Genomic DNA, 10,040 nt, shown 5'->3' with positions numbered 1-10,040 from the left:
CAGTGTCGCGGACTCTCTGCTGGGAGGGGCGGCAGTGTCGCGGTCTCTCTGCTGGGAGGGGCGGCAGTGTCGCGGTCTCTCTGCTGGGAGGGGCGGCAGTGTCGCGGACTCTCTGCTGGGAGGGGCGGCAGTGTCGCGGACTCTCTGCTGGGAGGGGCAGCAGTGTCGGCGGACTCTGTGCTGGGAGGGGCGGCAGTGTCGCGGTCTCTCTGCTGGGAGGGGCGGCAGTGTCGCGGTCTCTCTGCTGGGAGGGGCGGCAGTGTCGCGGCCTCTCTGCTGGGAGGGGCGGCAGTGTCGCGGACTCTGCTGGGAGGGGCGGCAGTGTCGGCGGACTCTGTGCTGGGAGGGGCGGCAGTGTCGCGGACTCTCTGCTGGGAGGGGCGGCAGTGTCGCGGTCTCTCTGCTGGGAGGGGCGGCAGTGTCGCGGTCTCTCTGCTGGGAGGGGCGGCAGTGTCGCGGTCTCTCTGGGAGGGGCGGCAGTGTCGCGGACTCTCTGCTGGGAGGGGCGGCAGTGTCGCGGACTCTGTGCTGGGAGGGGCGGCAGTGTCGCGGACTCTCTGCTGGGAGGGGCGGCAGTGTCGCTGACTCTGTGCTGGGAGGGGCGGCAGTGTCGCGGACTCTCTGCTGGGAGGGCGGCAGTGTCGCGGATTCTGTGCTGGGAGGGGCGGCGCTGGGAGGGGCGGCAGTGTCGCGGTCTCTCTGCTGGGAGGGGCGGCAGTGTCGCGGTCTCTCTGCTGGGAGGGGCGGCAGTGTCGCGGCCTCTCTGCTGGGAGGGGCGGCAGTGTCGCGGACTCTCTGCTGGGAGGGGCGGCAGTGTCGGCGGACTCTGTGCTGGGAGGGGCGGCAGTGTCGCGGTCTCTCTGCTGGGAGGGGCGGCAGTGTCGCGGTCTCTGCTGGGAGGGCGGCAGTGTCGCGGCCTCTCTGCTGGGAGGGGCGGCAGTGTCGCGGCCTCTCTGCTGGGAGGGGCGACAGTGTCGCGGACTCTCTGCTGGGAGGGGCGGCAGTGTCGGCGGACTCTGTGCTGGGAGGGGCGGCAGTGTCGCGGACTCTCTGCTGGGAGGGGCGGCAGTGTCGCGGACTCTCTGCTGGGAGGGGCGGCAGTGTCGCGGACTCTCTGCTGGGAGGGGCGGCAGTGTCGCGGACTTTCTGCTGGGAGGGGCGGCAGTGTCGCCGACTCTGTGCTGGGAGGGGCGGCAGTGTCGCCGACTCTGTGCTGGGAGGGGCGGCAGTGTCGCCGACTCTCTGCTGGGAGGGCGGCAGTGTCGCGGATTCTGTGCTGGGAGGGGCGGCGCTGGGAGGGGCGGCAGTGTCGCGGTCTCTCTGCTGGGAGGGGCGGCAGTGTCGCGGTCTCTGCTGGGAGGGGCGGCAGTGTCGCGGTCTCTCTGCTGGGAGGGGCGGCAGTGTCGCGGCCTCTCTGCTGGGAGGGGCGGCAGTGTCGCGGACTTTCTGCTGGGAGGGGCGGCAGTGTCGGCGGACTCTGTGCTGGGAGGGGCGGCAGTGTCGCGGTCTCTCTGCTGGGAGGGGCGGCAGTGTCGCGGTCTCTCTGCTGGGAGGGGCGGCAGTGTCGCGATCTCTCTGCTGGGAGGGGCGGCAGTGTCGCGGCCTCTCTGCTGGGAGGGGCGGCAGTGTCGCGGACTCTCTGCTGGGAGGGGCGGCAGTGTCGGCGGACTCTGTGCTGGGAGGGGCGGCAGTGTCGCGGACTCTCTGCTGGGAGGGGCGGCACTGTCGCGGTCTCTCTGCTGGGAGGGGCGGCAGTGTCGCGGTCTCTCTCCTGGGAGGGGCGGCAGTGTCGCGGTCTCTCTGCTGGGAGGGGCGGCAGTGTCGCGGACTCTCTGCTGGGAGGGGCGGCAGTGTCGCGGACTCTGTGCTGGGAGGGGCGGCAGTGTCGCGGACTCTCTGCTGGGAGGGGCGGCAGTGTCGCTGACTCTGTGCTGGGAGGGGCGGCAGTGTCGCGGACTCTCTGCTGGGAGGGCGGCAGTGTCGCGGATTCTGTGCTGGGAGGGGCGGCGCTGGGAGGGGCGGCAGTGTCGCGGTCTCTCTGCTGGGAGGGGCGGCAGTGTCGCGGTCTCTCTGCTGGGAGGGGCGGCAGTGTCGCGGCCTCTCTGCTGGGAGGGGCGGCAGTGTCGCGGCCTCTCTGCTGGGAGGGGCGGCAGTGTCGCGGTTTCTCTGCTGGGAGGGGCGGCAGTGTTGCCCAGAGCCACGTGTGTTGCGCGCGCCCTTTGTTATTGTTTGTGTCCCGAGGGGGGGGGGGGTCGCTCTGCGCAGGCGCGCGCCCCGGCCTTACTTTATGAATCAAACCGGCGCGTGCGCGTTCCCGCCCGGCTCCAGCTGCTAACGGCCGCGCGTACTCTTGCGGCGCGCGCCCCCTCCCCACGTGCTCTCGCTCCCGCTTCAAACACAAACATTCGGCGCCGCTCGCTTCTCATTGGCCGCGCGGGGTCGCAAAAAGCGGGCGCGAGAGGCGGAATCATAACAGACACCGAAAGGGAATCGGACCCGGACCCGAGAGAGACTGAGCCGAACCCAACCCGGGAGAGCGACTGACCCGGAGCCGAGCCGAACCGGACCCGGGAGAGACTGAGACTGAGACTGAGCCGGAGCCGAACCGGACCCGGGAGAGACTGAGCCGGAGCCGGAGCCGAGCCGGACACGGGAGAGCGACTGACCCGGAGCCGAGCCGGACACGGGAGAGCGACTGACCCGGACCTGGAGCGACTGACCCGGACTCGGAGCCTCGGGAGAGACTGACCCCGAGCCCCGGGCATCACGGAGCCGGGACGCGGAGATTAAGCTGGAGCGGCGGCGGCGGCGGCTCGGGAAGCCCGGCACCGCCACGGGAGAAAAGCTGGCTCGAACGGCCCTTCCTGGCCGCCCAAACAAACGGCAGAGCTGGGGAGAGGCGGGCTGAGCTGGGCGGCGGGGGACACCGAGCAGCCCCGGAGAGAGAGAGAGAGAGGGGCCCGAGCATTGCACCGGGGGCTGGCTGACTGAGGGAGCCTCCGGCCGAGGGAAGGGCTGGCCAGAGCCCCAGGCACAGCCCGAGCCCACGGTAAGGACACCACTGCACCGGGGAGAGAGAGTGGGGATCTGGCCGGGGTGCATCGGTTCCCCCTCCCGGTCAGGACTGCAGGAAACGCACCAGTGAATTCTGTAAACATTTATCTGCAGGAACAGCTGGGACCCGGGTAGCCCAGCTCCAAGAATGTTTCATTTTAAGCAGTGATTTTTTTAAAAAAAAGCAAAACATTTTCCGGTCCAGAAGTTAGTGCTGGTCTTTGGGGATTAATCCCCACTGAGCCAGGTCTCCCTGGATTGTTGGAAGCCTGCAGCCCGGGGCTGGAGCATCCCCCCGATATATTGCAGCAGTGTTTTTGTGGCGAGTGTTTTGCCACCGCTTTCCCGGACGTGCGGCGGTGCGGGGCACCTTGCAATGCCTTGCTGCTGCACGTACACATGCCCACGTCAAACAAAAACCCCGGCGTTTGTAAACAAGCAGGTTGATTAAACTTTTTAACATATCAATCGCTTTGTGTTTACTGCCTCTAAGGATAAGGCTGGAGGTCTCGCGAATGCGTTGAGGTTTCTTTGTGGAGTGCCTTGCCTACCAGTGAGGGCAGTTGTTACGAGTTTAACATTAAATCCCTGGGTCGCTTTAACGACGTGTAAAACTCCCTTTTTCCCCCTTTTAAGGACTGTTCAGGCTGATTTTTTAAAAATATAATGCAGTCCATATGTAGACTGCTTTGGTAAGACTTACCCCACTTATGCCCGCTTTATAGTTGTGGCAGTATGTGTTATGTAACTAGCAAGAGTTTGTGTGTATTGGATTAGTTGGCATGTGGGAGTATATCTGCAGTGTATTTACTGGGTGCATGCATTAGTTTAAGGTGTACTTGCTTTTCAAGAAATACATGTCGAGTGGTTGGCACAGCGAGGTGCGTATGATGGGGTGGATTTTATACATGCGCAGGGCATATATGCGGGGAAAATGTCGCAGGACGAAATAATTGCACACTTGGTATGTACAAAAAATGTGTACGGGGCGAAGGGTGCATTGATGGGTTTGTGTGTGCGTGTGCAGGAATGGAATGGTTGTTTTTCCAGTTGCAGGGGTGTAATTTGGGATCGGTGGGTATATGTCGGGGCATGTCGGTACGTGGACACGGCAGCCTTGTGGATGCTGGAGGTATATGAAATGCGAGTGTGTGTCGGTGACCGCAAGGCTCCTGGGTGTATAGTTTGTGCAGGATGGGTCCGCTGGGGGTAATATGCGGGCTGCATTTTGAGGTGTGCGATAGTCTTCCTGCTTCCCCCCCACTCGAGGCTGTTTACACGGAAGTGAAGCGCGGCCCCCGGGGATCAGCTGTAGCGATGATTGACGGCGCGCCGCCTGCGCCCATTGGTCGCTCGGCTTTAATTGACGTGGGAAGTTGCGCGCCGCCGCGCGCTGATTGGCTGGCGGTCGCCCCGCCCCTTCCCCCAGGGTTCGGGCGGCCCCCCACCCCCCAGCAATGGGGAATCAATGAATCAAGCGGCTGGCCCGGGGGCGGCGGGGCCGCTCTGCCGCCGCTTTGATGCTCCTTCCCCGGCCCGCCGATCACTCGGCGGCCTGACGTCATTGGCTTCCTGGTTGGACCATCCAGATTGGCAGGAGGCTGCGTCAGAGTCGGTGCTCGGCCAGCTGGGCGCTTCTGGCTGCGTGTATCCCGCCGGCGTCTATATATATTTTTGCATTTTTATGCAAAACAAAAACTATTTACCTTGGATTTGCGGTGGGAAGAAGTGCATTTTATTTGTGCAACGTCGGGAAGCTGCATCTTAATTGGGAATGTGCCAAGCGACCCAAACCCTCCTTGTCGTGACCGAAGTCGTCATCTGGGTCTCTTTTTGCAGATTGGACGGAACTGTATTTGCTCAAGTGATCATTTATTCCATTGCGAAGCGTGTCGGTGGAATTTCGAGTTTATTGAAGATCCCTTTGTTTGCAATCCACTTTGTATCCATGCTGCCTTTGGACTAGGAGGACGGGCTCCTTGCGGAACACTTTTCCCAGCCTCCTGCCCCCCCCCCCCCCCGCTAACTCGGGTCTCCTGTCTCAGTTTGACTTGTTTAATTCTGTAGACCGTCCCCTGCAACTCTGTATATGCCAATTGGAGCTTGTCAACTCGAGAAAGCCAAGTCGGATGTTGCTGATGGTGACATTTAAACCCAAGTACAAGTGGAAGTTCAGTGTTTTGATATCCTGCGGTAATGATTTTGGGTTTTAATTTTTTAAAAAGGGACAACAAATGATGGCCCAGGTGACTGATTATTCCATCTTTAACCAGTGTTTTCGGGAACACACTTCAGATTCTACCAGTATCCGAAAATGAATGTTGCACAAATTAAATGAGGACTGCACAGTTTAAAAATAATACCCTGCAACAATGCAAACGATAACGTCCCCAAAATACTATCAAAGAAACGAGACAAGAACTATAGTGATTATCATTTGTTTTTGAGCTGTTTCCTAATCACTGTACCCCCAGCAGGGTTTGTTTAGCATTGCAGAGCCCTAAATCGCTGCCAAACAACAGATGGGCCAAAACATTTGTATAATTCAAGTAACGTCTAGTAGGAAACATATTTAGGAAAATCATTGTGGATGAGCCAATTCGCCCTACCCTAAACATGCATGTATTTAAAAAAAAAAAACAAGATTATTTATGTAGCACAATCCTTTCTAGCTGAAGAGGACTAGAAAGAAGACAGAAGTACCTAGCAGCATGTATTTTACAAAAAAAAAATCTCTTTGTTCTGGAGCCTCTGGTAGTTACAATAGATATTTAAATTTTGGCATCCTTAAAGAAAAAAATCCTTCTCCCAAGGGACTTAAGATTGACATATCTCACCCAGGATATCACAAGAAATAGGTGAGGAAACTGTTGGTCATTTTCCAAAACACTCTAGATTCAGGAATTATGCCTTTTTGGGTTGGAAAATTGCAAATATCACTCCAGTTTTGGTTAAGAAAAGGGGGGGAGGGGAAGAGAAACCAGGTAACTACAGAGCTGTTGGTTTAACATGAACAAAACTTATATTTATATAGCCCCTTTTAATGTAGTAAAATGTTCCAAGGTGCTTCACTGCAGCGTTATCAAACAAAGTTTGACACTGAGCCACATAAGTTATTGGGGCAGATGGAGGTAGGTTTTAAGGAGCACCTTAAAGGAGGAAAGAGAGGCAGAGAAGTTTAGGGAGGGAATTCCAAAGCTTAGGGCTTTGACAGCTGAAGGCATGGCTGCCAATGGTGGAGTGATTAAAATTGGGGATGTTCAAGAGGCCAGAATTGGAGGAGTGCAGATATCTTGGAGGATTGCAGGGCTGGAGGAGATTAGAGATGGGGAGGGGGTGAGGCCATGGAGGGATTTAAAAACCAGGATGAGAGTTTTAAAATTGAGGCATTGCTTATATCGGGAGCCCCTGTAGGTCAGCGATCACAGGCCCGTGTCCTAACTCGCACCAAGTCCCGTTCACCTCTCTTGACTCTGCCACTGTCTCTAAATTGTCACACTGCTTGTCTGACATCCAGTGCTGGATGAGTGGATGTGTGGTCGGCAGCTCATCTCTGGGTCAGATGTGACACCAAGGTTGCAAACACTCTTGTTCAGCCTCAGACAGTTGCCAGGGAGGTGTCTGGAGTTGGTGGCTAGGGAATGGAGTTTGTAGCAGGAACTGAAGATAATGGCTTCGGACTTCCCAATATTTAGTTGGAGGAAATTTCTTTTCGTCCAGTACTGGATGTCAGGCAAGCAGTCTGACAATTTAGAGACAGTGGAGGGGTCGCACGAGGTGGTGGGGAAGTAGAGCTGGGTGCCATCTGTGTAAATGTGGAAACCGACTGTTTTTGGATGATGTTGCCGAGGGGCAGCATGTAGGTGAGAAATAGGAAGGGTAACGGTGCGGGAGGCACATTGTTAGGAGGCACAGTAAGATGGGTGGAGATGGTTACAAAGGGACATAGTTTTGCCCACTCAGTCTGTCTATGACAGCTGGAGTTCAATGTGGGGAAGTGTGAGATCATGCACTTTGCATCTGAGAATGACTAATCAAAATATTTATTTAATAGTGAGAGACTAGGAGCTGTAGAGGAGCAAGGGGATTTAGGCATCCATGTACACAAAACAACTAAAAGCTAGAGCACAGATACAAAAAGGAACCAGAAATGTTGGTCATTATTGCAAGAGGATTGGAATTGAAAAAATGGGGAAGTGATGCTTCCGTTGTACAAAGCCTTGGTCAGACCCCACTTGGAGTACTGTGTTCAGTTTTGGGTACTGAACCTCAGGAAAGATGTCTTGGGAGTGGACACAGCACCAATTGACCAGAATGATGCCAGGTCTGAAAGGTTTAAATTATGAGGACAGGCTGCGTAAACTTGGCTTGTAGTCCCTTGAGTTTAGAAAGTTGAGGAGTGGCCTAATCAAGATGTTTAAAATGATAGTGGTTTGATCCGGTGTGGGAAATCCAGAACATGTGGGCACAATCTTAAAGTTAGAGCTAGCCCATTTTAGGAGTGACATCAGGAAGCACTTTTCCACACCAAGGGTAGTGGCAATGTCGAAATCACTCCCTGAAAGGCTGTGGATGCTGGATCAATTGAAATGATCAAGACCGAGATCAATACATTTGTGTTGGTTAAAGGTATCAAGTGACATGAAACAAAGGCGTATAAATGGAGTTAAGATACAGATCAGCCATGATCTAATTGAATGGTGGCCAGGCTCGAGGGGCTGAATGGCCAACTCACCTTGTTGTGCCACATAGGCTAATTCAAATTCTGAAGTCAGTTGCTTTCTGTGGTTTTTTTGTCCATTTTTCCAAGAAAGGTATCAAGACTACTGGATGGGAATTTGGTGTTGCACTGATCCACTTACTTGTATTTTGATTTCTTATTTTTTTAAGAAAACAATTTGCGGAGCTGGTAGCCGAGGGAATGAAAATCCAGGTGGTCTAGGAACAGCTGATTTGAATTTGATTAGAGTTGATACTGGAGGCTGGCGGAGTGACGCTGTGCAGCTGAGAATGCAAAGGTAAAATGACATTAAAAAACTGCAAGTACTGGAAATTTAAAATAAAATGCTAGCAATTCACCCAAAACTTCTTTCCAGATGTTAACCGATCTGTATATTTTCTGCATTTGAGAATGCATCAGGGTGGTGGTGGTAGAGACAGTGGATGAGCTAAGAAATCTAGCTGTCAGAGTAGCAGAATTATAAATTTAAAAAAAAACTTGATTTTTACTGGAGAGGAGAATGACCCAGATCTAGAAGCTGTCTTTATGCTTGATGACTCACATAGAACCAAATCTCATGTGTATCTCGAGCTAGTTAGTAACTCTGATTTTAGAATTTAAAATAAAACCTGGGAATTTTAAAATAGACAATTTAATAGGCGGTAACATTGAATTTGGAGAAACTTGCCTCTTAATTTAAGCTGTACCCACTCCTTACTGTTACTGCTCTGTTGCTTCCAGTTAGCATCCTTGTCCTCTTGGATTTATATTCATTTTAGAAATGGGATGCACACATTGATTGGTTATAACCTGTGCCCTGTGAAGTCAGGCAGAGGCAAGAGCTGTTTTCTTGCGCTTGATGACGTCAGGCAGAGGAACGAAATGCAAACATCTGTGCAGTCCCTTTGCCGTTCCTGCCTTTTATTCAGATCAAGGTCTGGGGACATCTTGATGTGGAATGGAATTAGCCAGTTACCTGGCGATGGCAACAAGTATTCAGTTCAGTGTAGCGTGGGTCTGATGCAGAGTAGAATTTTTTTTCCTGTTATTCTGTTTGCTTTTCTCATCCGTCTCCTGGGTGAGACTGGCAGTTTGTGTTGTATTATGGGGCAGCTTTATGCTGTGCACTTGTGCCTATTTGTGTGGGCCTTAGAGACCAAGGGTTTTTGTCACTTCAAACTAGGTGTTAAAACAAATCCAAGTGCTAGAGCTGTAAAGTTGTTTTAGCCCTATAGTATCTCCTGATCCCATTCTACAAGATGCCAAGTTTATTCTTCTGCTTCGGTGCCTGCATCCGAAGATACCAATTTAGCAACTGGGGAGGCAGGCCGGGGGGGGCGAGGAGAGGGAGATGGTCGTGCTCGAGTGGGTTTGGAGTACTTGTACTCATGTGAAAGAGTAGACGATGCTTGCATGTTTGTAGATTAATGTGCACATTGCACAGTACTGCTCGCATTTACTTGAAGCCCTTGCCTGCCTCCCCTTGGGACATCAGTATGTTTCTTGAGCTCTAACTAAATTGTGTGAAACACTCATGTAGTATGTTCTCACGATTGATTTTAAAAATATATGATTAAGTAGGTAATGCAAAGATTTACAAACGGGGCACTGTTCTGTGATTGATATCCACTCCACGTAGATGCATTAGGAGTTTAGTGCTTGAGGTTTCATGATCGGGGTTTATTTGTTTACCGTTTTTAATTTCCTAGGAACCTTTCAGGTTTCATTTTCTTAAAGGTAAGAGGGCAATGAATGATTCCCAGGGCCACTGGGTTACAATGATTTCAGTTAACATTTGTTTTTATTTTTATTTTTTTAAAAGCCAGTTATCAGGGTCACATTCCAGGTTACACTGGTACTCTAGAAAATTAGTGCTACCAAATTTTAATATTGCACAGTTAAAACAAGGGCTGTGTCATGGTGGCTACAAGGCTGGGCTCTTGGTCAGAGATGTATTGTGTGTGTACAGGATGTGGGCTGTACAGTTGGTTGGGCATGGAGTGTGTGGCAGCTGGTTATTGTGGGTTTGATGCTTGTCTAATCTAACTTTTGAATGTCTTGGCACCCGCGCCTGAACTGGAACTCCACATGAAAGATTCTTTTGACTATTTCAGCGAGGACAGCTTCTCTCTTATCCGTGGGCCACTTAAGTTTCCCGCACATGTGCGTTTTGAGCTTTGTCTGTCCCGCTGCTTTTCCCACATCTGGGGTGCAGGGTCTGGTTTGACTTGATGCCACTTTTTGTCTGTTCAGCAACTTTACACTT

At 53.2% G+C, this 10,040-nt stretch overlaps 1 protein-coding gene across 4 annotated transcripts in view; it reads left to right on the top strand.

The window, feature by feature from the left end:
- The first annotated feature begins 2,356 nt into the window (after positions 1 to 2,356).
- The window catches only part of ypel1 (yippee-like 1), a 47,943-nt gene continuing 40,259 nt past the window's right edge, over positions 2,357 to 10,040 (top strand). Inside the window, exons 1-2 of one of the 4 annotated variants that reach the window (XM_085961983.1) lie at positions 2,357 to 3,049; positions 7,945 to 8,072. The gene's annotated coding sequence lies outside the window, so the exon portion shown is untranslated. Of the gene's footprint in view, positions 3,050 to 4,583; positions 5,248 to 5,281; positions 5,913 to 7,944; positions 8,073 to 10,040 lie in introns of those variants that run through there. The other 3 variants (XM_085961984.1, XM_085961985.1, XM_085961986.1) reach the window with 3 other exon arrangements.

Source organism: Somniosus microcephalus, chromosome 19 (genome assembly GCF_052327205.1).
Source record: "Somniosus microcephalus isolate GS21.2 chromosome 19, FLI_Smic_1.0, whole genome shotgun sequence".
Lineage (NCBI taxonomy): Eukaryota > Metazoa > Chordata > Chondrichthyes > Squaliformes > Somniosidae > Somniosus > Somniosus microcephalus.
Note: the sequence above shows the minus strand (reverse complement) of the source record. Positions and strands in the feature narration are given on the sequence as shown.